We start from the raw sequence: 25,370 nt of genomic DNA on the forward strand, positions 1-25,370 counted from the left end.
CGCTCCAGTGCCCAAGATTATTGGTTTGTGGTGGGATGTTGTGTGGGTGGGTGATGGTTTTGGTTTGGTGGTTGTTGTGTGTTTAGGGGGGGGCGGTGGTGTTTTCTTTTCTTTTCTTTTCTTTTCTTTTTTTTTTTTTTTTTTTTTTTTGGCTGAGGTTCCATTTTGAAATGCGTGAGCTCCTAGATGGTACAGCTGGTTCAGGTGCCTTTTGGTCATTGCTGTAGTCCTTCGGCCCACCTTGCTGGGCAGGACTAAAGACTTGCTTTCTGTTACTTTTAGCATCCTTCCTTGTTCTTTGCTCTGCAGTTGCCTATGGGAGGCCACGCTGCACTGCAGGGGGGGGGGTATGTTGGGTTTGCATGGTGGTGGCTGTGGGTGTGATGTGGGCAGTAATTGTAGTCCTTTGCAAGCCACTGGCTGCAGCACCATGCCATAACCTCTCTCCTCCGTGGCACAGGGGAACTGGGAATCCAAGACCCCACTGAGTTTGTCGGTGAGAGGCCTGGGAAGGAGGGATGCGATGGAGTCCTGATAGGTCTGTTTTTCTAGTGTCTGCTTTATGTTGATCTCCTGGGCCACAGAAGACCCCAGATATCTGGAAGACCAGTTTAGCAGTTGCAGATGCACAGTGAAGAAGTGTTGTAAAGGACTGGGACGAAATGCTGACTTCCACATGGGTAGCTGGAGAGGCGTTGAAATGTAGTGTCCCATTTGAAGCCAAGAGGCTTCTTGGTTGTGGGTCTGTCTTTGTACATGTGGACAGAACTCTGTGACGTTTTGAGCCATCACCCATACCCCACTAGGCAAAGTGGTGGCTCAGAAGGGACCAGTGAAAGGTTGTCCCAGTACCTGCTGTGTGTGCACAGCCCAAGGCTGGTCCACAGCGTGGTCCAGAGCAGACACAACTGGGCCCAGGTTGACCTTCTCTTCTTGGACAGATCTGCACCTGTGGTGTGTTGTAGTGTCTTTGTGCCATTTACCAAGTCCGAAACCTCAAGCTGACCCTTCATAATATAGTCCCTGTCCCAGGTAAAGCACTTCTGGGTGTCAGAGTGGTGGTTATTTAAAGCTCTGGGTGAAACCTTTTGGTCCACAGGTGGGTGCAAAATTAAGGTGGTCTGGTTTGAAGCAAGGCCAAGGAGCCAGAGCTTTCTTGAGGGCATGAGCTGCACGTGTGTGTGTGTGTGTGTGTGTGTGTGTGTGTGTGTGTGTGTGTGTACACAGCATCCCTACAGAACAGGATCTGGTTTAAGGGAGTATTTCTGTACAGGAGAGCAGGAAGTATATGCTTAAGTCCTACGGACGTCAAAGCAACTTAAGCGCATATTGAAGTTAATCATGTACTTAAGTGATTTTCTGAGTTGGCCTGGATCTGCAATGGCAGATAATGCTCCCTTGAGTTGGGGATGCACAGCTCTGTTCTGTAGGTCCTTCCCAAGACAGGTGCTGATTTATTTACTTTTAATTCTTTCCTTAGTAAGGCCAAAACAGGCCATCTTTGCTTTGCAAATTATTGGAAAAGCTGATGTGAAAAGTTAAAGCGTTCTGAGCAACGCAGTCCTTTTGAAATGACTAAGAGAATTTGTACCACTCATTTCAAAAGGGCTCTGCGTAGCAAGAAAAATGCCGTAACAAGGATGTTTCACTGAAGGATACTGTTGGAGTCGAAATGCCATCTGGTGTGATCAGAATGACAGTCTGCTTGAAATTGGTGCGGTGTAATGTGCTACTATAGATTACTTTCCTTTAATGTCATTTTTTTTTCCTTCCTGAAGTCTTTTTGTGATGAGTGGGATGCTTGCAGCATAGGTTTGAATGCTATATTGTGTAATAAGAATAATAAGCAGGTGCATTGTATAATATTTAAGTGAAAAGCTAATGCCTAGAAGGGAAAACTAATGTGGTTATTTCTGCATCTTTTCCCCCTATGAGCATTGTTCCCAAAGCACTTATGGGTTTCCCTGTGTGTGAGGTTTATTTAAGTAAATTCCCATTCAGGTGGATGGGACACTTTGCTTCTGAATTGATTTTTTTGGTAGAACTTTTTACATTTATAACAATAGACGGTGCTAATATGTAGGTTCTTCACAAGAAGACTAACGTTTTGCCTGGAAATAACAGGATCATTTGATGAATGCTTGAGCGTTGCTAATGAAAAAAGGGGTGGGAGAGGAAATTACCTTTAATAAGGCGTTTAAGTGACATTTTTCTTATAAAATGCCACGGTGTTTAATTTTCACACAAAAGAGAAACCAAAGGTGTTTGCCAGGCAGGTGTGGTGCAGCTGGGTGCCTGAAGACTTGCCTTGGCTACTTTTCTACATGCCTCGGTACTCATCCCATCCTTGCTCTACTGCAGGTCAGTGCTTTCTGGAGCCCAGCAGCCCTGGCCAGCAGCGTCCCTTGCTGTCCAAGAGGGCCCAGCAGATGCAGTCCTCCTGCTGTTTCAGCCCATGTTTGCAAAATGCTGTCTGTTCTTGTGTTTCGTGTCCCCGCTCAGCCTGGCCGGGAATGTACCCTTGTCTTGACCTGCTGCATCCTCTGGTAGGAAGGCTGCCAAGCAACTTCCAGTTGAAAACACAGTTTGTTAGGAAAGGGAGCAAGTTACTTTTTGGCTTGCCTTTTGGACCTCTGGCCTCCAGACTACACAGATCCTCTTTCTAGTCCTCGCAGTAGTAAATCCAACCCTGCCAAGACCAGCAATGATGTTGGGTGCTTTTTTGATAGAGTCTTCTCTCCAGTGTTGGCCTGAGCAAAAGCTTCCAACATCAGGTTACCCTAAGCAGGATGCTTGCCTCTGTGAATGTGCCTGGATGATCTCCTGTACTAAGTTGTAAGTTAATATTTAAAATCCATTTCAAGTCCCACTAATACCAATGGCACTTTACCAAGAGGAGGACAGCATCTCAGTGCTTTTTTTCTTCACACATGATGTGTGTCAGCACAATGCTGACATCTCCTAGCTGTACCGATACGTGTGGTTTTTTGCATCAGATGTCCATTTATTTCTATGAGAGGACTAGTGCAAAAGTGGAATTGTCAATCTAGAAGGAGGACCATAGACTATTTTTGAACCACTGAGAGGTGCTGGTCAGGAGAGTCTGGTCTCTGAGAAGCAGCAGCTCATGGATTCCCTTAGCTCCTCATGGCTTACACATGCTAAAATTAGAACAAAAAACAAAGCTTGTGGTGTCACCCCAGAAGGATAGTTGTTGCCTTGTTTAATGAGGAAAGACTTGGGTTCTTGGAAGCATGTGTCTGTGATAGGCTGGAAAATGGGGCAAAGCTGAGATCATTCCTTGACTGTAGTGACAACCTACTGCTGCTCTTGGTTCCTAAATGTCCCTCTCTGGAAATGCACCAATAGTTCATTGTAAGTGTGTTATGACATTTTTAATGAACTAATTCTTGCATTCCATGGGCATGAAGTTTTAAGTCCTTGGTGGGTTCAATACATTAGCATGTTTAACCTGATAAATTCCAATAACTAAATCACATTCTAGAGCTGTTTTAGTTCATGAGGGCTACTGGTCCCAATGTTGATTTCCACCCTGAGCTGCAGCTGGTTATTTCACTGAGAATTTGAAGCTCAGGAAGGGGATCACCCTCTTCCTCAGGGTGTCAGCAGCACTTCAGCTGTTAACACGGAAATATAGACTTGTGTCAGAGAAGATAAAGGAGGAGTGGATTTGAACTGAATACATTTTAGGAGGAGCATACACAAGTGGCCCATCTTGATTTCACTCAGATGTTTGTTAGCAAAGTCTCTAAGGGAAGGTGGTGTTCAGCACTTGTCTTATTTTGGCCATTTGGGAATTCTTCTACTGGACCTGGAAGCAAGGCTTTTAGGAGAAGGAGCAGCCCTGTTTGACATCAGCCAAAGCATTGTTCCACATCTGCTTGTGCAGGGATGGAGTGTCACAAGTTCTGGGGCAAGAAAGGGAGTCTTTCTCAATGCAGTTGTCCAATGTAGGATAAAGACTGTGGCATCTACTTGTAAGGACAGGATCTAAGTCATCCAGGTGTCCTTTGCAGTGCATTTTGGCTGTTTCTAGAAGAGACACGCCATGGGCTTCACCTCCTGTTGGCGAGTAGCTGGGTGACACCCTGTTGGTTCTGCCCTGATAAAGGTTACAAGTGGTCTGGTTAAAAGCATGATTGATTGCAATGCGCTGAGACTTTCCAGGGACTGGCTGGTGGGCCTGAGGACCAGTTACTGCCCTGCACTTCCTCGATCCCTTTACTTGCTCCACTGTGAGGTCTCCTCCTTCAGAAGGGCTACTCTTTGCCATGTGCCTTATGGCCACAGCATCTTTCTTGGTGGTTGGCACTTACTCAGCTCCTCCTTGTCCTGTGTGCTTTCCCTAAGCACCAGACCCATTTACCTCCTACTGGGCTGTACTTGGTGCAGCCACCATCCCACATCCTTCAAGCATCCTGTTGCTTTCCATTCAGGAGTGAGTGTGATGGGGCACTGCGACTCCAAACTTCACCTCTTGGACTTAGTTTTGTTGTGGTGGGTTTTTTGGAGTTTTTTTTTGTTTGCTTGTTTTTCTGGTTTTGGTGTTGTTTTTATTTTTTTTTTATTTTGGTGGTTTGTTGTTCTTGAGCTTCCATTTCTCCTGTCTGCAAAATGGGGATAATGCTTCCCTTTGTGGGGCTGTGAGGCTGCAGGGAGGTGGTGTGTTATCACAGCTGAATGTTGGCTGAGCTGCGGCAACTGTGTGTGCTCCCAGCCTGCTGCAAACGCAAGGCAAAGCCCTTCAGCTGAAACCACCGAGAAGTCACTTCACCCAAATTTGTCAAGCCACGGTGACTTTTGGTTGCAGTCACCTTGGTATTTAGAAAGTGCTCTGGTGTCTGAGAAAGTGTATTGTGAGGTTTATTAGTTTTAATTTAAATGTTTTCGAAATAGCGGAGACCTGCTGGGAAAAAAAAAAGGAGGTTTGGTTTTCTTGTGCTATCAAACCGCTCTGGACGTGGTGCTGGGGATTTGCCACCTTAGCTGTGATATTTCTGCAGACACAGCTTCAAGTATGATTCTGTTGCAGGCCTTTGTAGCCCTACAGTGGAGGGAATTATAAAGGGTTTGCACTGCCTGGCTTGGAGTTTCTGAGCTTATGAAAATGAATAGTGTAAAATGTTCTTGGCAGGCTTTTTGAGAGCAGCTGTCTAGACACATGCATTGTCATAGACCGATGGATCTTCTTCGTTTGGGTTGGACAACATCGTCCTTCATTACAGCAATGAAAACTTACCTGAATCCACCAATCTGTTTCCAAAAATGAAAATGACTTTTTTCTGTCAACAAATAGTCACATCCCTGGTAAGGGAGCTTTGATCCCTTACGGAAAGCAGTTCTGTATCTGTCCTGGAGCAGGACGGGGCTCAGATGTGTTGGGTGCTCCCAGTGTCGCTTTTACTGCTGGGGTGTTGCAGCCATGAGAACTAAATCTTTCCTGTCTGGCCCCATGGGAAACCACTGGAGGAGCCTGAGTTTGTTGTCTTGGGTGCAGATGACTACCATTGTGTTGGGAGGTTGGCTCTGGAGCATCACAGCTTTGTGGTAGCTGCAGAAATTTGTTGCCCAGAGCATATTTCTATGAATCTGGTCATTTGGTTTATATCCACATAGTGCTAAGAAGGTAGCTCTGGTTGATTTAAAGGCCAAACCTTCTGCAGTGGTGGAAGAGCTGTAAGTGTGTCTATGTTTGGCCGAGAGGAGATCTTTGCCTTCCCGCAGTGCTGTGGCCACACTCGCTTTCTTTTGTTGTTCAAAGGCAAAAGCAACAGTAAGTAAAAGAAGTAAAAGAAAACCCAAGCTTCTGGGCAACTGGACTAGAAACTTGTGACGGTGGAGAAGAGAAACACTGTGAGAAAAAGCAGGTGTGAGCCTTGCGTGTGATTTTTTTGTTTGTTTTTTTTTGTTTGTTTGTTTTTTTGGCCTGTAAAGGACTCATAATGCCCAGTAGCTTTGCAGTGAACAGAAGTGATTTCCCTGGAAATGCGACCTTTGGCTTTTATTGCATCTTGTTGGAGATGAAAGGTGCCAAGCTTAAAAACAGCTTTCATAGTAGTGATGGTAAAATCAAAGGGTGAAAGATCATGTCTTGCTGAATATGGACTTCCTGCCTCTGTGTCCCCCAAAACCGGAGGGGAGCATTGAGTTCTGCTGTTCGTGCTGAGATGGTGGGAGGTCCCACATGGGCATCAGGGTGGGCTGCTCCTCAGGGCTCTCCTCCCTGGGCTTGGGACTGCCCCTCGTCAGGATTTTGGGGTGTGAAGAATCAGTCATCCTTGGAGACCTGGAGAAACAGCTTTGAGTGTCTCTTTTGCCACCTCCCATTCTGTTTGTTGGCTCCTGTGTGTGCATGGAGGTGATTCTTTACTTTTTAATGTATTTTTATTTTCCCTCCGGCTCACACAGGAGTTTTGCAAACTGCTTCCCGGGGCTTTTGAGGTCCCTGCATAACCCCTGGTCCCCAAAGCTGTTCCTGTGGAGGTCTCTCCCCCTGGGTCTCTCCCCCTGGGAAGGGCTGGATTTGCAGCCCAGCTGATTGCTGAACCTGCGCCTAGTTGGTGGTTTGGCTGCAGAGATTGGGCCTGTTGGTGAGCTGCCAGTGCTTGAAAAGAAAGCGGGGCATGGTTGTATTGGGAAAGAGGGGAAAGGAGGTCGTTCTCCTCTTTCTCATCAATTTATTGCTATTAATTCTTATAAAGAAGAGAAAGCAGGTTCAAATCTCAGCATTATAGACCAAGCCCTCAAAGGCAATGAGACACAACCAACTGAGGCTTCCCACTGCTCCTCATCCCAGCTGGTGGCAGGGCTGCTGTGGACAGGCAGCGGGTCAGGCAGGGTAATTGCCTTCTCAGGAACCATTGGGCAACCAGCTCACCTCCAAGAAATGCAGGCATGCTTCTGCTCAGCTCTTGTCTGCTGATCTTTCCCACCTCTCGCCTCCGGGACCTTCTCTGGTTACTCAGCGAGGACTAGTGCCTCCTAAGAAGTTCAAGGCGTATTAGTAATTTATTGCAAGTCTTTTTTTCTTTTTCTTAATGCCGTAGCATTTAGGCAGTGTGAGCAAGGAAGGTTTCCAAGACATCCGCTTGGAGCAGGGTGGTTGCAGAGCACGTACTCTGGGAAGGGAGGTGACATCCCACCGGGGACAGACGGTGGCTGGTGCTGAGCCACAGGGCACCGTGTGGCTTCCCGTGGGTAGGGGACAAATACACTTGGCGGGGGGCATGTGGGGGCCTGTTGGCAGCGGGGGAGGAAGCATTCACTCTTGCTCCTTACACACAACTTCTTTTTGCTAATCATTCCAGCCCACAGTAATTTTTTATTTTACTGATTTTCGTTGTTGGTGGTTCTTTTGCTTGGTCATTTTTGGTTGGTTGTTTTTTTTTTTTTCTCCCTCATTTAATTGTTGGAGCTGTTTTTAATCCCTGACCATAATAAAGCCACACTGTTAACACAAGCAGCGGGGTAGCTGGAATTGCAGCTGTACTACAAGCTCTGCTTTTAATTTCAGGCTGTTATTAATGAGGCTAGAAATCTTCCCCTCCCCAGTTGAGTTTCAACCGTGTGTTTTCATCCAAGTCATTCCACTTGCTTCAGGGTGCTTCAGAGCATCCCTGTCTCCAAATGGAAGGCTGAAGACTGTATTTGGATACCACAAAGAGATTTCTGGCTGATGTCCTTCCCATTCCCCAGTGCAGGCAGCTGCACAGGTGGAGGGTTGAGAGCAGGCATCTGCAGGAGGTGGGACTGGACCTCCAAGGAGAGGGTAGTAATGGGGAATCACAGCCCAAAGGTGCTGGTGTTGAGCAGGGGATGGGATTTACCAAGTTTGGCAGAGGCCAGAAGACAGGACAGGGTGGTTGGGTGGGTTCGGGTTGCTCATAATCTGCTGCCTGCTGCTGTAGTCTTGGGACCAGTTGTGGGGGCCTCTGATGGCTGGTATTGTCACCCAATGGAGCAGCACCCGTCGGGCTTAGTTAGCAGGGTGCTGCTGGGGAGCCTCCGGCTTCTGCCTAGGCAGCGTCCTGCCCTCTAAATGTGTTTGCAGAGGGACTGAAAGCTTTGAGTTTGTCCTGTCTGTAAGCGGGGAGGCAGCTTTAGTGTGTCTGTTCTCCTTGTCCCGATAGACAGACACCTACAGTGGTCAGTCAAAGCTGAAAAATGCGAATCTGGAAGCTGGTAAAAAAACAAAAAAAAACCCCAAAAAACAAAATGCAAAAAACTCTGTCATCCAGCCTGTAATTTGGAGCACAGGGCTTGTTGCTAGAGGAGGCTCTTGAGGCCAGTGACCTCAGACCCAAAGGCAGACTGGATGCTTCTGTGTGTGTGAAGAATTATCCCAGTGCTAACGACTATTGGCAAAAGAACAAAATAAAATTGAGAGCAAGATTAAACCTCCTGCCTCACCATTAAGTCAATCTTTATATTTTGAACACTGGAATGAGATGGTATCTGGGGCAGAAGACTTCCAACCTGCCAGTTATGGAGGATTTGCATCATCCTTCAAGGTAGCGAGAACCAGCCTGGGTTGAAGACAACACCCTTGGGGAAATGGATCAAGTTGCTGATTTCTTTAAGGTTCCCCATCTTCTGCCTGGCCAGCTCTAGTGTGACCATGCTTGGGACCCTGATTTCTGTCTGCTTTCCACAGCCAGGTGTACATTGCTCTGAAGTAGCCGAGGGTAAGAAACAGCATAGGTGGTCGTGCAGATCTTTTCAGGTCTTCTTTATGAGAGGAGAGGCAGGATTGAATTGGAGACAGTCCAGATGTTGGTAGCCTGTCTGTGGGCTTCCTTCTTTCCTGGGGCTGTTTGCCGTGTGCTCTGATGACGATTGATCCCACGTTTGTCTCCCCACCCCTGTGGTTGTTGTCACCACTTTACTCTGCAGGATGAAATGAGAGCTGCCCTTCCCGTGCTGAACAGGGCTGAGGAAGGGGAGTTGATGCGGGTTCTTCATGGATATTTGTGATCCAGGATTTCCTGCCTTTGGTGGACGAGCATGCTTTTCTCTTTTCCTTTTTGCTCCTGCAAAGTCCTGGGTGCCCACAGGAATAGTCTGTTGTTTACAGCAGAAGCAGCAATGACAAAAAGGCTTTATTTTTTAGAATGTAATATTGCAATTCCATCCTGGGTATGGAAATCCCAGTCTGCTGCTGAAATTGCTGCAATAGTCTTTAACTTAGAGACTGTCAGGACTTCAGGAAAAATTCCCAGCAATTTGCTTCTCTAAAGCACGGTCCCACACTCCTGTTTATAACCTGTGTGTGTTAGAAAGGACGTATTTTTCTGTGGCTGAGGGCACGTAACCCTCCCCAGCCCCAGGTACGTGCGCTGACGGCCAGGTTGCCTTTTATTGCCTGTGCAGATATGACTTGAGCTCTGCTAACCTGAGAAACTGCCCTTTAGGACTGTAGCTGTAATTGTCTCCCATTTTTAAGTTAGCACCCTGCTCGCCTCCAATATAATTAAGAAAATTTATGCCTGTGCGTATGCACGTGTGCAGGCATCTCTGCAGGAGCCCGTGCTGGGCTGGTCGAGGTCAGCTTGCTCCTCTTTTCATCCTGCATCTCAGGAGCGTGATGGCTGAACCCCATGCTCCGTGTTGTGTGCATGGAAGCCTTTTTCCTAGATGGATTGATTGGATTTCCAGTAAAGGCAAACAAAGTCGGAAGAGTCTGGCGGCGCTGAGCAGGCCGCGCCGCGCTCCCCGGCCCAGCCTGCTGTGTGCAGCTCCTTATACGGCCAAAAAAAGGGAGAGGAAAAGAGGGCGCAGCGTGAATACCAGACATACGATGCATTCCTCCCAGCTGCACGCTCGGAATTTGCTTTTCTCCAGAAAGTGGACCCTCTGCACATCCATTAATCGAGGCTCTGTGCTGTTTAGCAGGGAGAGGGAAGCCAGCATTGAGCTGACTCCTGGCAGCGCTTAATTGTCTGGTGTAAGGGAACTTTTTTTTTCTGTGAGGGTTTTTTTGTTTCTTAGGAGGAGGGACAGAGGAGGGAAAGGGGCTGGGATGAGGAAGGGGAGAGGAGGCCAGGTTGTCCTGAAACTCCCTATGACTCCTGTCAAGCTGCAAGCAGGTAGACTGCAATTACATCTATTTTCCTGTCCTAAAAATCAATCTGATTCATCATTAGCCTCTGCCTTTAAATTATATTTTCCCTGAATAGCGTCTTCCAGTTCATGAGAGGCAGAAGGTAGGTAAGGGAATTGATCTTGGTTCTTCATTCATAATCTGGCTTCAGCCTTCCCTCTGCCTGAGCCTTTGTTGCTTGAATAACTGCGGGCCTGAATGGCCGGCTGCTCTCGGGGGCTGCTCTAGTCCAGGCTCAAACTGTAGGTATGAAGCACAGACCATGGACTTATCAGATATGGGCCCTGGTATCTCCAAGCGTGCCGGGTTTCCGAAGCACTGGTTTGCTAGCTTGGGTTTAGCATCCTCTCAAGGGTTCAAATGAGGAAGGTCAGGCCAGTCCATCACCTCTCCTGGTTTGCCGCTGACTCACGGTATGCAAAGACATGTCCTTCAACGACACAGGAGCTGAACCACCATGGCAGGTGTTGTGGTTTCCTAGATTGCTGGGAAGCCAAATTGTGGACTAGGCGCCACAGCGGAGTGAATCACGGTGCTGCCTGTGCACGGGCAGCCTGCCTGCCTGCCAGCACCTGGGGCCACGCTGGCAGGGACACCTCCAGCCAGCCTTGTTTGTGCTCGCTTCCGAAGGGAGAGCTGCTCCAAGACCATGGACGTGACCTGTGCTTCCTGGTGCATCTTTCCATGGATGCTGTCTGCGTTTCGTGGGGACAGGCAGGTGGGAGGATGGAGCAATTGTCACTCAGCCAAAAGGCATTTCTAGTAGGGGAAAAAACAGCCTAACAACTTTGAGTCATGTTTTATTGCCTTGGGATCAGAGTGCCTGGAAAGCAATTCTCTATTGTCTCTTTGCAGGCCTTGTAGAGGTGATGATGCTGCTTAATTTCACAAGCTCCTTTCATCTAGCTCCTGCACCGTGCTTTCCCATCTCGAGGATGGGCTGTGACAGCACTTGACTAAGGCAATCTGTGTAGCTTTGTGAGGATCCCATCTGTTTCTCTACTTGACAGCTGGGTTGTTCCATGTTACTTGCCTTCTTGCTTTCCTGTAAAACCAAGCACGTTATTAGGACCCAAAATAGTAGCTCCTCTGGGCCATGTTGTAATAGGAGGGTGTTTCATGATGACAAGTTCCAGCATTGCATGAAGGCAAAGCCCTTTTATACGTGCAAGGAAATAGCAACAATCTGCTTACAGGTCATGCGTGGCTCAGCTCTTTGAACTTCTACGTTATCAAGTCCGTGCTGTCTCTGTTCTCAGAGACTGTACTTTGCAACAAGCACTGTAAATTAGCCAGTGAGGATAATAGAGGAGTTTGATGGTAGAAGAAAGACGAATGAATGGCAAATTTATGCTAATGAAAACATCTGTTGAGTATTCTTGTTACTCTTGCCTCATCCATCCCCACGTGCATCTGAAGGTTGTTTAAAACCAGGTGGAGTACAGAGACTTTAAGGTCCACTCAGAGGAAAAATAGGCTCTTGCAAATCGGTAGCTATGGGTGCAAGGCAGAACATTTGGGGTGGAACTGACAGGTGTCGTTTTTTGGCAACACTTCACATACGCGCATTCTTGAGGGCTCTGCAGTTCCTGGGACTTAATGGTGCTCCTTGTGCATTACCCAGAGCTCCCTGAGAAGTTGGTCAGTGAGTGTTGGGTTTGGAACGCCTACATTTCTTGACGGTCTGAGCTCTTCACAATGGTATTGATATGGACGATGGCTACCAGGTGAGAACAGGAGACTGGCAGGCTGGGAGGATTGGGTATGCTCATGATGTCCTGTGGGAGGTGAGGATAGTGATTACTTGGGGTGCTGGACTTGCAGTTGGGTTCCTGTGTGCGTCTGGCTTCCTCCTGGAGATGGGCAGATCCAGCTGTCCTGTTTGCCACAGCTGGGGCTGGACGAAACGTTGGGAGGGAGCTGCGTCGGGCATTGTGGCTGCATGTTGTGGGAAAGCAGTGAGCCTGTTGGGGAAAATGGTTGTCAGGACTCCACTCCTGTGTCCCCAGAGGATGTATTGCTTGCAGAAGGTTTTCAGATGCTCCTGATGCCTGGTCTGTGTGCATGGCTAAGGGCCATCATGCATTTTGTGGGTGCTGAAAGGTCACAGCCTCCCTCTCTCACATCCACCTCTGTGAGGGTTAAATGGGAGTAAATCTCCCCCAGTTACTTTTCTAGTGCAACAAAACACACTGGAACTAGTGGTGAAGGAGAAAGAGAGAGGTGACTGGTAAATATTTCTGTAAATGTTGTGGTGTTTTTGTTTCCAGACTGTTACCTTCTTGCTGGGGGGAAAAAAAAATAAAAGGTAATTCAATAAACCAAAGCAGGCAACATGTTTGCACCCTGTAAGTGCAGGGGAATGCTGGGCTTGTGTTGCTTTTCCTTTATTTATATTTTTTTGTGGTACTGCCTTAAGGTGTCTTACCAGAAGTAGGGGCCATCATTATTAGAATCCTGTAAAACAGCTGTAATAATTGCACAGTGTTCTCTATTGCTATCAGTTTTATAATTATTCATAGATTTTTTTTTAAAAGCCATGAGGGACTGTCTCTGAACACATCATTGATTTTGCTAATAAAATCTTATATTTTAATGGTACGTTTCATTGGAAAAACATCAACTGCTCCATAAAATCAAGACTCACAGTGTCGTGGGATGGGAATGTTTCCTGTTGCCTTGACGGGAGGGGTTGATCTGGATGGATTTATTCGGTTGCTTAACAGCTGTTGGGGAAGGGTACAAAATTCGGTGCCTCATCACCTCTGCTTCTTCCTTTCTGACCAGGGCTTTGAAGTTTGGAGGTACAGCTCCTGACCGGTGGCTCTGATCCTTGCCAAATTCTGCCTCTGCTTTCTTAATCATCTCTCCCAAGCTCCCAGTTCCCCTGGGCTCCCGAGGACCACAGGGATTAACATGCCTAGCACAGAGGGGTGGTGAGGCTCCCAGGGCTGCCATCGCTCCCTACTCTGCTGGCTCAGGGGGGTGTGGGGACTTGGGGGTCTCTCAGCTCTGGGCTGGTGATGGAGGCTGTGCTGGAGGAGAATGTCCCACAGGTGAAGCAGCCCTGTGCCCACATGCCTTTGCTTTCTGCGGGGAGTGGGGATGGTGCTTAAAACCTGTTTGAAATTATTCCAGCGCAAGGCATGGGGAGAGGACAGCTGTCGGATCATGGCCATCGTGTTGTACCCAGCAGCCCCTCCATGCGAGGTTCCTACCTGGCTGCTGTGACCACAGGTCAGCTGCTCGGGTGGAGAATGTTGTTTCTGTTCAGGCTATTCAAGGACCGAGGGCAGGTTAAACTGCCTCCATCCAGCATCAGCCAGGACAGGCTTGAAGGGCCCAGGCTGAGCTTTCTCCGGCCCCTGCTGGCTGAGCTTTGCAGGAGCCTGGATCAGCAGAACATTGTTTTAGGTCCTGCTGCAAGCCCACAGCACATAAAAGGGCCCAGAGCGAGGTGGGTCTGGGCACCGCTCTGGTTCATTTTGCCAAATGCCACCCTACCATTAAATGTCTTTTCCCCTGTAAGGCAGCGGTCGGCGTTGAACTGGCAGTCAGAAAGCCACAGCTGAGCCAAAACTTCAGCCCTGTGTTTTGCAGTAATTAGCAGGTTTGAGCACGTCCCTAGTTCAGCAAAAATAAAGCCAGGAGATGACACAAGACTGTTTTATTGTATTTATTTATTTGGAGAGCGTGTGTGTCTTGTATTTCAGGGAATGTTTAGCGTTCAGGTTGGTAGAGCTGAATCCGATTTAGTTTTACAGGAGACAGCCCAGTTGTCCGTAGCAACCTGAAATTGATTTCCCCCCCCTGCCTACCGAAAGCTGCTCCCTCTTGAATCATCCCTTTAATTTAATACAGCAAATAGGATGTCCTTGCATGCGGAAACTTTTATTTTTAACAACAAATAACCTAGGCAAAAGCAATTTCTTATTTGAGCAACAGCCCTGACTCTGTCTTTGTTACTGCTTGGCATTAGTCCTTTCCGTGCCATTTCCTTGTGCTTTGTTTCAGACACTAGAGGCCATTATAGATATTAGTTAATCACTGCAGGGAGACCTCCCCCTCACACTCTGGCCACATCGTCCACCTTCTCCTCTTGGTAGCAGGTCCCTCTTCAGCATGAAGCCCTTCAGGCTGCCCTGCTGTCCCCAGCCTTTGCTGCATGGGCTGGCCCTGGTGTGTGTGGTCATGCTAAGACAATTATTATTTGTGGTGTATGTCGCATTGGTGCATGTGTCTCTGGTGCTGGGGTGCATTGGGGAGCACTGTGAGGGCTTCCCCTTGCAAAAGGGATGCATGGGCTTTTCATCTCAACTCGAGGAGAAGGAATGAGGGGTGACCCTGTGCACGGTAATGATACTGTCGTTAAGTTTCCTCTCCACCTTTTGCTAATTAGGGTGCTTGAGGCCAAGAGCTGCTGGTGGCTCTGCTGCAGAGACCAGCCTGGCCGAGGTGGCTGCATCGTCAGCATCCTGCTGTCGGTGCGTATAGCCTGGGGCGTATACAGGCCTGGAGATAACTACATGCTCTGTGTTGACCTTGCTGAATATTTTAAACTCAAAAAGCATTATAAAACTGCTGCTTACAGTCTTCTCTGGCTTGTACCAGTTTCACTCTGGTTTTCCACGCTAGGTCTCCGCTTCTGTTGGAACCTCTTTTTTGCGGGTCGTTCTGGCTTAAAGCAGTGGAGCTGCTTCAGAGGAGGCTGGTTGGAAGGTGTTTGGGAAGAATGGGAAGAACAGCAGTATTATTTTGCTCCTATTGATAAAAGAAACCTTGCCGTCTCTGTGGTGCCTGAGGACTCCAAAGGAGTGACTTGCCTCGTCAGAGGAGTGCCAGGGATGAGGGATTTAGGGCACTTGGGGTTTTGCTATCTGGAAGAGTGTTTGACTACACTTTGGAAAAGCAACAGCTTGCGTGTGGTCAGCAGAGACTGCAGCCTTTTTCCACAGTTGCTTGTCCCTGTTTTTTGCACACTTTTGCAAGACATCACAGATTTTCTCCCGTGCTCCTGGTTTTTGCCCTGCTTGTCACGAAGCCGTGTGTTGGAGGAGGTGTTGCTGGGCTACGCAAGGTGCGCCATGGTAGCAATTGTCCCACCAGAACTTTGCCCCGTTGACTGTTCCACACGAAGAGAAGCGAGCTGCTGCTTGCATCTACACTTTGGCCATTAGCACAAATTGCACCAATCTGTGCTGTGAAGTGTCTGCCTTTTCCTGGCTTGTTTTCTGAAAAGGGGGAAAAAAACACCCCGAAGTGCATGAAATCAATATGGCAGAGCCTTCGGTTGTGTGTTCACCTGCTGTCGCTTCGAAAGGAAACCATGTCACTCAACACGCCTGGTGTATGGCACTTGTTGAGAAGGTAGTTATTTAATCTTTCTGTTTTTCACATCAGTCAAAAATTGGTTTATTTAATGTGTATCATCTGAAAATTTCACTGAGTAAGCTACCCAAAAAGGTTAATCTCCAATTCCATACTGCTTTTACTGTCACATCCAACTGCTTCAAAGACAGTAATGAGTGTATCTCTAATGATGACTTTCAGATGCAGAGGTAGCAGAGGCATCTACTACTTTCAGGTGCCAAAACTGAGACTTACAAGGCCTGTTTTTTCAGAACACTTCATGTTTTGTAGCACTGTACATGGCTGTAGTACAAGTCTCAATCAGAAATTGAACTGAGAATCTCAATCCATGACTGCTACTTCTTGTCTCTTCTGGATGTGGTCTCTCTGTGTCTTTAGTTAGCCAGAAAAGGCACAGCAATAAATATCTGGAGAAAGTTTGATATATGTGATCTTCCTCTTATCATTCAGGAGGTTTATGGCAGAGGCATAAACAGGATCTAATCTTTCAAAGTGGTACTCAGCTGCCAGACCACGAAGCATCCTTTCTGGTCTCCTTACAATTGCCTGCCATAAAATGCTCTCCATCTTCCTAAAACTGAATGAAGGTAAGAAGGCCACTGTCCCACGTGGTTGCAACCTCCTTTTCCACATGACCTGGCTTTTGTACACTACTAGCAAGTAGAGTAGATGTTACTCCAGGTCTCAGTGAGCTTCTATGCATCCTTGCTTGCGTTCCTCGCTTCAGCAGGAGCACTGCCTGCCTGAGAGCTGGCTTTAGAGCCAGGCATGACCTGGCTGGGATATGCAGAAGTTCCTCAACTGTTGTCTGTAACTTCTGACAGTGGGATATTTGTAAATTTAAACGCTTCCTCCCAGAAGTATCAAAGGAACTAAGGCCACTTTTCAGCATGAACATGAAAGGCTTTCACGCACTAGTGCAGCAAGGATTGCCATGGAGAACAAAGGCTTTTGCTAATCGCTTCTAATGCCTTTCAAGTTTATGCCTCATTTTTTCCCCTTTTTCAGACAGCCTCCCAGAGTACTGAGACTTCAGTGACTGACTCACCAAATAATTAACAGGAGGAGGACTCCATCTCTGAAACTTTTGAACACCTCTTTTAATTTTCTTAAACCAGCCAGTACCCTGGCCAGGTTCCAGTTTGTGTAATTACATTTGACCTAACTTAATCCCTTGGCAGTTTCAGTTGCATGTGGTAGTCTTCTTGGCTCCCGGTCCTGGGCTGCCATTCAATGCTACTCCATGGTTTTCAACAGCTGTTGTAATTCGGCTGTAGAAAGGGGTGTATTTTCTTGGTGGAAGCACGCTCCTCGTAGTTCCATCCCTTGCTAAACACCCTTATCTCACTAGCGTTTTGGGAATTAACCTGTCTGATGCAGCAGATGATCTCCCTGAAGTCCTTGGAGCTCCTTTTGCCCTTAAAGATGTACATGCATTTAAACTCTTCTATTACTTGGTCAGCATATATTTTGAGATTACTTGGAGTTTTTCATCTTCAGTAACAGGGATTTATTGCTCAGTCTTCTCAGCTATTGTGTGCTGCTGCAGGGACATTATTGTGCAGGTATTCCTCCTTAGTCTTGGAAACAGCACTTCTTTTATCAAACCTGTGCTAAATAGGAGTGTGTCACGTTCCTGTGCTGACAACAGTTGGGCCGGATGTAAGTGTTTGACATTGATAAGAGTGGAAATGATCAAGGAAAGCAGAAGCCCAGGGTGGCTGAGAAGGCTTGCAAAAGGAAAAAAAAACACAAGCATCCCAAGTGGAAACTTGGAAATGGACAAAGTGGAGTAGCAAAAGGCATGAATGGTAGCAAAAAGTCAGATGAATGGTACATGTAAGAGAGAAGACAATGAGTAGTCGCATTGGCACATCCTTAGATGCGCAACAAGCATCTTATTTTCACATCAAATTGAGTATTTCTTGGCTTCAGCTCTCGGAAAAGGCAGATTTCTTACAAAGCCACCCGATCCTTTGAGACTAGCAGCAGCCTCTCTAAGGGGAGACAGGAATTTAGATGAGATGGGCTGCAAAAGATGATCCACTGGTGAAAGGTGCTGCTGTAGCAAACTGCCTGCTACCATCTAGCTCATTTTCTAAGAGCCTCCAAAAGTACGATGGCAAATGTATTATTGCCACTCTCCCCTGTTGCTTGTTCTCTCTCATGAAATTTGGAATGTTTTTGTTATTCAGAGCTCTCCTCTGTGTTTCCAAACGCTGCTCATGTAAATCCTTTCTTTCCTTGTTGTCACCTTGGGTTCAGGAGAGATTTCTTTTTTGGTGGGTAGAACATACCGAAGATCAGGAGGTAAGGACTATGTTGTGAACACAAAAGTTACTTAATCTTTCATCAGGCCTGATTTCTCTCCTCTGGGTCTATGCCATAATTACATGCACTCGCATCTCAAAGTCAACTTAGAAGCCTTGCCTCTGTTGGTTTCAGTGATGCTGTAAATAAAGTCGCTGGTGGCAACATTAAGATTTGTCCTCTGTCACAGTGAATAAAGCTTTGGAGTAGGAGCCATCTGATTTTGATGTGTGCTGGGTATTGCTTATAGCTTGGCAAAACTTTCTGCAAAGTCAGTGAGCACTTTGTTTCCTAGAACACAGATTTATCAAACCCTTATGGTGGTTGTCAGAAAAAATGTGGCCAAGTTTGAGTGGTGGCGCATGATGTGTATCTACAGTCATTGATGTTGCTTTTGAAGATCCGTTTGAATGTTAAATAATGGGGTGGAAGAAATTGCAGTTCAGAGTTGTTGGGTTTTCCTTACTACTAGACCCTCTGCCTCCCGTCCTAAAGACAAATCTTTTCTTTTTCTTGTTACAGAGTACTTTATAACTGGGTGTGCCTGAATGCATCAGCCTTTGGATGTGAGCATCTTCTCTTGAAACAGCCTTGTGATATCCTAGCTGCCTGTTCTCCCAGGGTAAGAAAAGAAATACACATGCAGAGACACAAGATTAAGAACGTGCTTTGAGCAGAAGGAGAATGGAGGAGAGAGAGCAAGTCATACTGGTGCCTCAGCTTGTAAATTTTGGAAATGGTGAACTTGTTGTGGGGAGAAGGCATAAACTGTAAATCTGCCTACTGTAAGAAAGACAAATTATGAGCTTAAGTTGCAGCAAAAGAAATTTAGATGAGACATTAGTAAATGATCTCCTGCATTAAGAATAGCTGAGCGCTGGAGTGGATTGCCCGAGGAGCTTAGGCAGTTTCAGTCTTTGCAAAGGTTTAAGAACAAGTTGGAAAAACTCTAGCAGACATGCTTTTAGGAGAACTGATCCCTCCATGTGGTGGAGGAATGGACTAGATGACTTCTGGAGAGTCCTCCTTAACCCAGTGATAGTTAGAAATGGGAATGTGTGAAATTTGTATCTTAACTTTATTCAAAACTGATAAGGTGAAAGACAAAGCTGAGTGTATCTGTGCAGAAGGAGCTGCCTGGTCTCATGATGAGCTTTGATGCAACAGCAGTTGACTCTGATGCTCAGCACCTTTGTTCCATGTTCTTTGTAAGCTCACGGTAAAGGAGTTTAATCCTCTGTTGTTGGCATGTAATGTAAACTTGTGATAAAAACAGGAGGTTGTATCAATTCTGGTTCTTTTGCAGTGAGTTTCTGGCAGTTTGGGTTGCTTCTGTAATCCATGTGAAGGCTTTCCTCTTAACTCTTTGCTGGGTAACCTCATCTCTTTATTGTGACATGAGAACACAGTGCACAGGTACAGGTATATTGAACAAAATACGAATATCATGTGGGACACAGAGAAAGGAACCAAATGATTACTTTTCCTCTCTGTTTCTAGGGGCTGATGAAATGGAGGAGAGTTTCATTTTTCTGTTCTTGTTCTTCTGTTCCTGTTCTCTATTGTGTTTCTTTGTCCTGTCTTGACAGCGAACGCAGCAGGCTTTTTCTCTGTTTAAAAATGCTGGCTCACCAGCTGGGTCTTGAAATTATGTCCTGAAGATGGCTGCTCGTTTAGTTCCCTTGCTTCTCCCTTCTCTCTCGCTCCCTTGGGAGCTGCAGATGACAAATGTAGCCTGGGCTCAGGCAGCCTTTGAGCCATCATCATGAGAGGAACACAAGGTTCAGGTGCTTCATCTTCCTTCGTCCGATTAAGAAGGATAGTGAGATATCTGTCCTGTCTCATAAGGCTTCTGAACTTCAATGGGAAATTCTTCAATCTCCTGTTGGACTTTGTTTGGGATTCTTTTGGTTTCTCTAATATTTACCTTTCATCCTTAATGTCAGCAAATGCTGATGTCTCCCCTGGAGTTATACTAGTGTCTTCTTGTTCGTTATCATTTTCTGTTTAGCAGAGATAAGCTGTTGTGTCGCAGGGGCACAGGAATGGGGAAGAAACTTTCAAATAGCTCTAAGAAATACAAAATGCAGATGGTGTCAAGAGAGAAATAAGGGGATGCCTTTCTGAAGTCACCTTTGTACATGTTTTTTTTCCTCTTTTTTTTTTTCTTCTTCCTCTTGAGCTTTTCAGTTCCTGCAACTATCTGCTCAAATCTTGAAAGCAAAATGCGTTCATGGAAAGATACAATTTACTGTGTGCCCCCTCATCTTTTGATCTCAATCAATCAAATAAATCCGAGACCTTGCAGTTCACCTTGTTGCAAGGACAGTTAATAAGTTGAGAGGTTGTGCCAATGGCAGTGATGGTTTTCCAGCCTTGTGCTTTTTTTATTGTTGTTATTATTATTTTTTATGATTCTGACCTTTCGGACTGGTCAGGGTAAGATTATTTGCAAAGAATACTCCATAAATATGCCTGTCAGGACCAGAGTTAACATTCAAGTGTTGCTGCTTAGCAAAAGAAGCCTATATGCCAAAGTTCAATTTAGATTTCCCTGCAGGGTTGAAAATAATGACAAGACTCACTTAACATGGCAGAGGCGAGTCCTGCCACCTTGATGGGAGTGGTTGCCTTATGGTCCCGCAGCACATCACAGCTATGTGCCTGGTTAACTTGCTGGCTGCACAAGAAAATTTGGTGTCTGGCATTCCGTGCTGGGGTTAACTTGGGGCAGAGGAGCCCTGGGCACATCTCCCGGCTCTCCGAGGTGCAAGCTCAGTAAACTAGTACTTTTCTTTGATTTTGCAACTGAATTATTTTTTTTTTTTCCTAATGCTGTGCTCCTTGCTTACACCTGCAGGCAAGGTTTTGTGGAGCTGCTCTAAGCTGTCTCCAGCAAAGTGTCCCGTTTCCATCCATGTGCTCCATCCATGCAGTCGGAGTGCAAGCCAGCGTGCGTTGCGTAGTTGAGAAGGTCCCAGCGTGTCCCGGTGTGTTGTGAGCTGTGCCCTGGAGGTTCTCGTTGCGATCTTTGAGCACTTTGGGAATCCCAGACTCTGGTGGGCAGCTGGTTGGGTTTTCCCCGCTGTGACTATTCATCGAAACAGTTCCTAGATGTCTCCCACCTGACGCTTGCCAACAAGGAGGTTTGCAGCGTCCAGCGGTGAGAATCTTGCTTGTCTGTCAGAAGGTATAATGCTGATTATGGATGTTTCTGCAGTCCTGACAGCAGAATTGACTTCTGTGGGTGAGAGCAGCATGAGGACTGAAGTAGGAAGCCAGCAGCTGCTATTTAAGCATTAACCTGCAGTGTTTGAAACCCACACCAGTCCGTTGTGTAGAAATAGTCTCTCTATAGACCCCTGGGCATGGATGTAACTATAGTTTGTCAGAAACACATGGCTCTTCTGAGGTTATGATATTATGAGGTGAAGCTGTTGAAAGCCCCTTGCTTTACCCACAGGAAAAGCTGGTCTTTTCTCAGTGGTGCTGGTCTTTTCTCGGTGGTGCCCAGTGACAGGACAAGAGGAAATGGGCACAAATTTGAGTATAAGAAGTTCCACCTAAACATAAGGAGGAAGTTATTTAATGTGAGAGTGGTAGAGCACTGGAACAGGCTGCCCAGGGGGGTGGTGGAGCCTCCTTCTCTGGAGACATTCAACACACGCCTGGACAAGCTCCTGTGCAACGTGCTGTAGGTAGACCCGCTCCGGCAGTGGGGTTGGACTAGATGATCTCCAGATGTCCCTTCCAACCCCATATGATTCTATGATTCTGTGAAAGTGCAGGGTAGTGGAGCCCCAAGGTTGGGTCTGAGACCCATAGGTTTCACCAAAAAAAAAAAAAAAGGCTACATGTGGTAAAAGGCAGCTTGTTCCCTGAAAAAATTATGCCATCAATTGAGAAATCAGACTTGGACTGGGTGGTGAAATAACGGTGCAAAATGCAATGCGACTTGTGGGAAGTCATGTGGCACCTCGGTGACAAATCCCCTGCGACAGCCCAGCGGCTCGGCGTCCAGCTCTGCAACGCCGTAACTCGCAGCGAAACAGATGGGTCTGGTTTCTCGTCAGCATCAGCTGAGAAGTTTAAAAATAAAATAAATAAATCCATGTTTAGTCCCATCTTAAAATCCAAAAGCTGTTTCTCCAGCACCTGTAAATAACCTAACCCTTTGCTGGATTTGCCTGCCTCGCACGTCAAGTTAGAGATAAAGGGGAAAATAGATGATGGAGCGTGGCAAAAAGAGAGCGGTGCCTTTGCTGTGTGCTCCTGCACCCTCCTGAGCCCCGTGTCCCTGCCATCAGTTGGGGAGCGGTGTCCCCGTCCCCATGGGCAGCTGCCAAAGGGAAAAAATAAGCCCTACAGTACGCATCAGGGTTTTTCATGCCCCAGACACCGACAGTCTTTTTTCTTATTCCAAAAGGGACTGGCAATTAGCAGCAGGGGTAATAGCCACCTTGAATTAAATCGTATGGAGGTATGAGAAATAGCAGGGTATATTTGGAAATATCTTTTGCATATATATATTCCTCTTAAGAAACATGTTGGAGATGCCATATCCATAAATACTAATAAGGCTGTTTGATTCCAATTTTCAGGTAAGATTAACATTTTATTGAGTATTATATCTGTCACATTCAATGCTTTAGTGTACCATCCTCTCAGGCTTATTAGCATAATTGCAGTGCTTAAGCAACAATAAAAAATTCAACAGTAAAATAGCAGTTAGCACAGGCAATTTGTTATCAAAAGCTTTTACTTAAGGACAGCTTTTGAGCATATTTATGATCAAGTTAGGGCTATACATTATTTTTATTTAGAAAAACAAGAGGGAAACATTGTAGGGTTTTTTTCTTACTTTTTTTAATGGCTAAATCAGGCGGCCTGAAAATTGGTCATAGCCTTTTTCTCTGTTTCTTAAAATTGCTCAGCAAATTCACTTGAGGTGGGAAGACGAGATAATGAAACAAGCCCCGGTCTGGACGGGGTTGCGATGTTAGTAACTCAGCAGAACAGTATCAGTAAGTCCTGATGCTGTCTCGAGCGCCCTTTTAAAATCTCCTCACCGCGTCCCAGGCTCTGAAGACACCATCCTCCCCCTCTGTGACCGACAGCACTGTCACCAGAGCAGTGCGAGGACAGGGGTGGCCCCAGCCTTGTGCCCCACCAGTGCCCACAGACGAGGGGAGAAACCAGACAGGACCCGTGCGAAGATGAGACTTTGCTCTCGGTGCTGGTTGTCTTTGAGGTTGGAGCAGAGGAGTGCAGCGTGGCTGTGTGACACTGTGGCTGTGTCCCCTTGTTTCTGTTCTCCCTTTAAGGACACGCAGGGGAACAGTCCTTTTCCAGAAACTCTGCAGTAGAGGTGTGAATGTGCCTGTGTTTGTGTGCATGCACCTGCTTGTGCCTATACACACGTGTGTGCACATACACGTAGAAAATCCCTCTTGCCAGTGTGACAAGATTACACGTGTATTTTAATTTTCGACAAAAAGCATTTGGGGGGCAAATTTTCTATGTGCATTTAAAATGCAAAGTTGTACCTTGTAAATAAAGAAGTGAATTTTAAACAGTAGTAGAAGTCCTCAAAAGAAGAGGTTTATCAAGACAAGCACAAGCATTTGGTGAGAGGAAGACCGTTTTTGTGATTGCTTGTGGGTAAATACAGACCTGAGTCTTTTGCAGTCCTCTAAGGTGACAGCTGACAGGGACATGCAATGTGTCATATTTTCTTGAGAGAAAAGTGTCCCCTTTTCTGTATGATTCCTTTGTTGGTGTTTTTAGACCCCGGTTTGCTGGAGTTGGCTCCTCCACACCCTTCAGCTTCTGCTTGACTGCTTCAGATTACCACCTTTGGTTGTCCTTGCTGTTCCCCAGATACCTGCTCACCTCCAGCATCCCTGTTCTTCCCATCACTGAAACTGTCATGTGCTTTCCTCATTCTCCCTTGTTCTGGGGGACCTCCTGTGCATTGTACTGTGTTTCAAGGGGTTGCTCTACCATCTTCCTGATGAGTGACTAATGGTGGACCTGTCACTGTTTGCCATCTTGGTGGTGTGCAACACCCATGGTGAAAAGCTGCCACACCCCTGGCAATGGCTTGATGGGGCTCGCGGCCTGGATGAGCAAGAGGGCTAAACTTGTTGGGGGTTTTTTTCCACCCAATTTGACTGTTATCTAACCTTACCCCATGAGGAGAAGTGAAGGCAGCATTGCCCTAGGGCAGAAGCTTGTGTTCATAGTGAAACAGGATGTGCAAGCAGGTTGTAGGAATTGGGAAGGGAGAGCATGGAAACAGGTGAAACTAAACTGGGCACATATTAGGGAAGTGATGTGCTTGTGGGGTCCTCTTCACAAACACCCTCTTCTGCGAATACGTGAAATTTGACAGGAGCTGGTTGTTTCAGATCCTATTTTTTGGGGTACAAAACCCCATGCTATTCTTCAGAGATAAACTGTGTGTTTCAGATTCTTGAGTTGTGAGTTTTTGTGTTGGTGCACAGCTCACTCTCACGAAACTGCCTAGTACTGCATGGTGTTTAGACTTTCTGTCAACCAGAGAGTTTGGTGATGTTCCTGGGAAGATGGAACACACAGCAACCAACTGTTGGAGAGCTAAACTTCTCGGGAACTTTGTGCTCAGTGGAAACTTGGCTATGATTTGAAATGCAGTTGAAATATGCTCTCCCTGCCTTGGTGGTCATTTCCAGGAATGGGGACTTGTTGCTGCTCCCCCAAGAACAAGCAGGTTCCTGCACAGTCCTGTGGGTCCCCATTATCACTCCTTCTGGCTCTGTTCATCTGGCTTTAGTAGCGTCCAATACATTAGCTGCCTGAACATCTTCTACTTGCATCTAGCCTTGTAGCTAGGTATGGTGCATGTTTTCTGCTGTGGTCAGGGAAGCACGCTTTCCTGGGGTGTTGATGTGATTGAGGGTATTTCCATGTGGTGAGTTCCACGTGTCCTGAGTTCTATAGTCCTCCAACAGTTTAGGTAGGAAGGATCTTGTAGGTCTCTCATGCCTCCCCTGGCTCAAAGCAGGTGAGGTTGCTCAGGGCATGTCATGGCCTGGTGGTGGTCTGGTGTGATCCCAATGGATGGTGGTGTGCATTTTGGTCAAGAAGAAAGAACCTTACAGAGGGCTTTGGAGGCTGTAGTCTGGTGTCAAGGTAGTGGAGCAATGAGGTTTCTGGGAGAGGGTCTTTATGAGCACTCAGCCAAGAGCCAGAGTATGCATTACAGTGGCACAGGTCCTACATTGATTTCCCCTTGTGAAGGGGGGAAGACCATGCCCAGCTCTGTAGGACCAGTCCTACTTGAAGCTGGCTGCCACCAGAGCTATGGGGGAAACCACATGTCTCTTGTTCATGGTGGATGAGCAGGGATGATGGGTCGGTGGCTGGAGCTGAGGCCATGTGTGAGCACGTCTTCCTCGAGGAGGGAAGCGTCTCCATGCTTCTTGCAGGGAAAAACATTGGCTGAAAGAATTTAGCAGTGATAAATGTCATAAAAATACTTATGCTGGAATTTGTAAAGCCTGGAACATCTGTTCTCGACAGTGCTTTG

General features: G+C 46.7%; 1 protein-coding gene across 1 annotated transcript in view; it reads left to right on the forward strand.

Annotated features, from left to right (window-relative positions):
* Positions 1-25,370, forward strand: part of LPP (LIM domain containing preferred translocation partner in lipoma) — a 316,293-nt gene that overhangs the window by 28,962 nt on the left and 261,961 nt on the right. Inside the window, exon 3 of the mRNA XM_014945829.1 lies at positions 18,323-18,422. The gene's annotated coding sequence lies outside the window, so the exon portion shown is untranslated. The remainder of the gene's footprint in view (positions 1-18,322; positions 18,423-25,370) is intronic.

This window comes from Calidris pugnax, unplaced genomic scaffold (assembly GCF_001431845.1).
Source record: "Calidris pugnax isolate Ruff unplaced genomic scaffold, ASM143184v1 scaffold111, whole genome shotgun sequence".
NCBI lineage: Eukaryota > Metazoa > Chordata > Aves > Charadriiformes > Scolopacidae > Calidris > Calidris pugnax.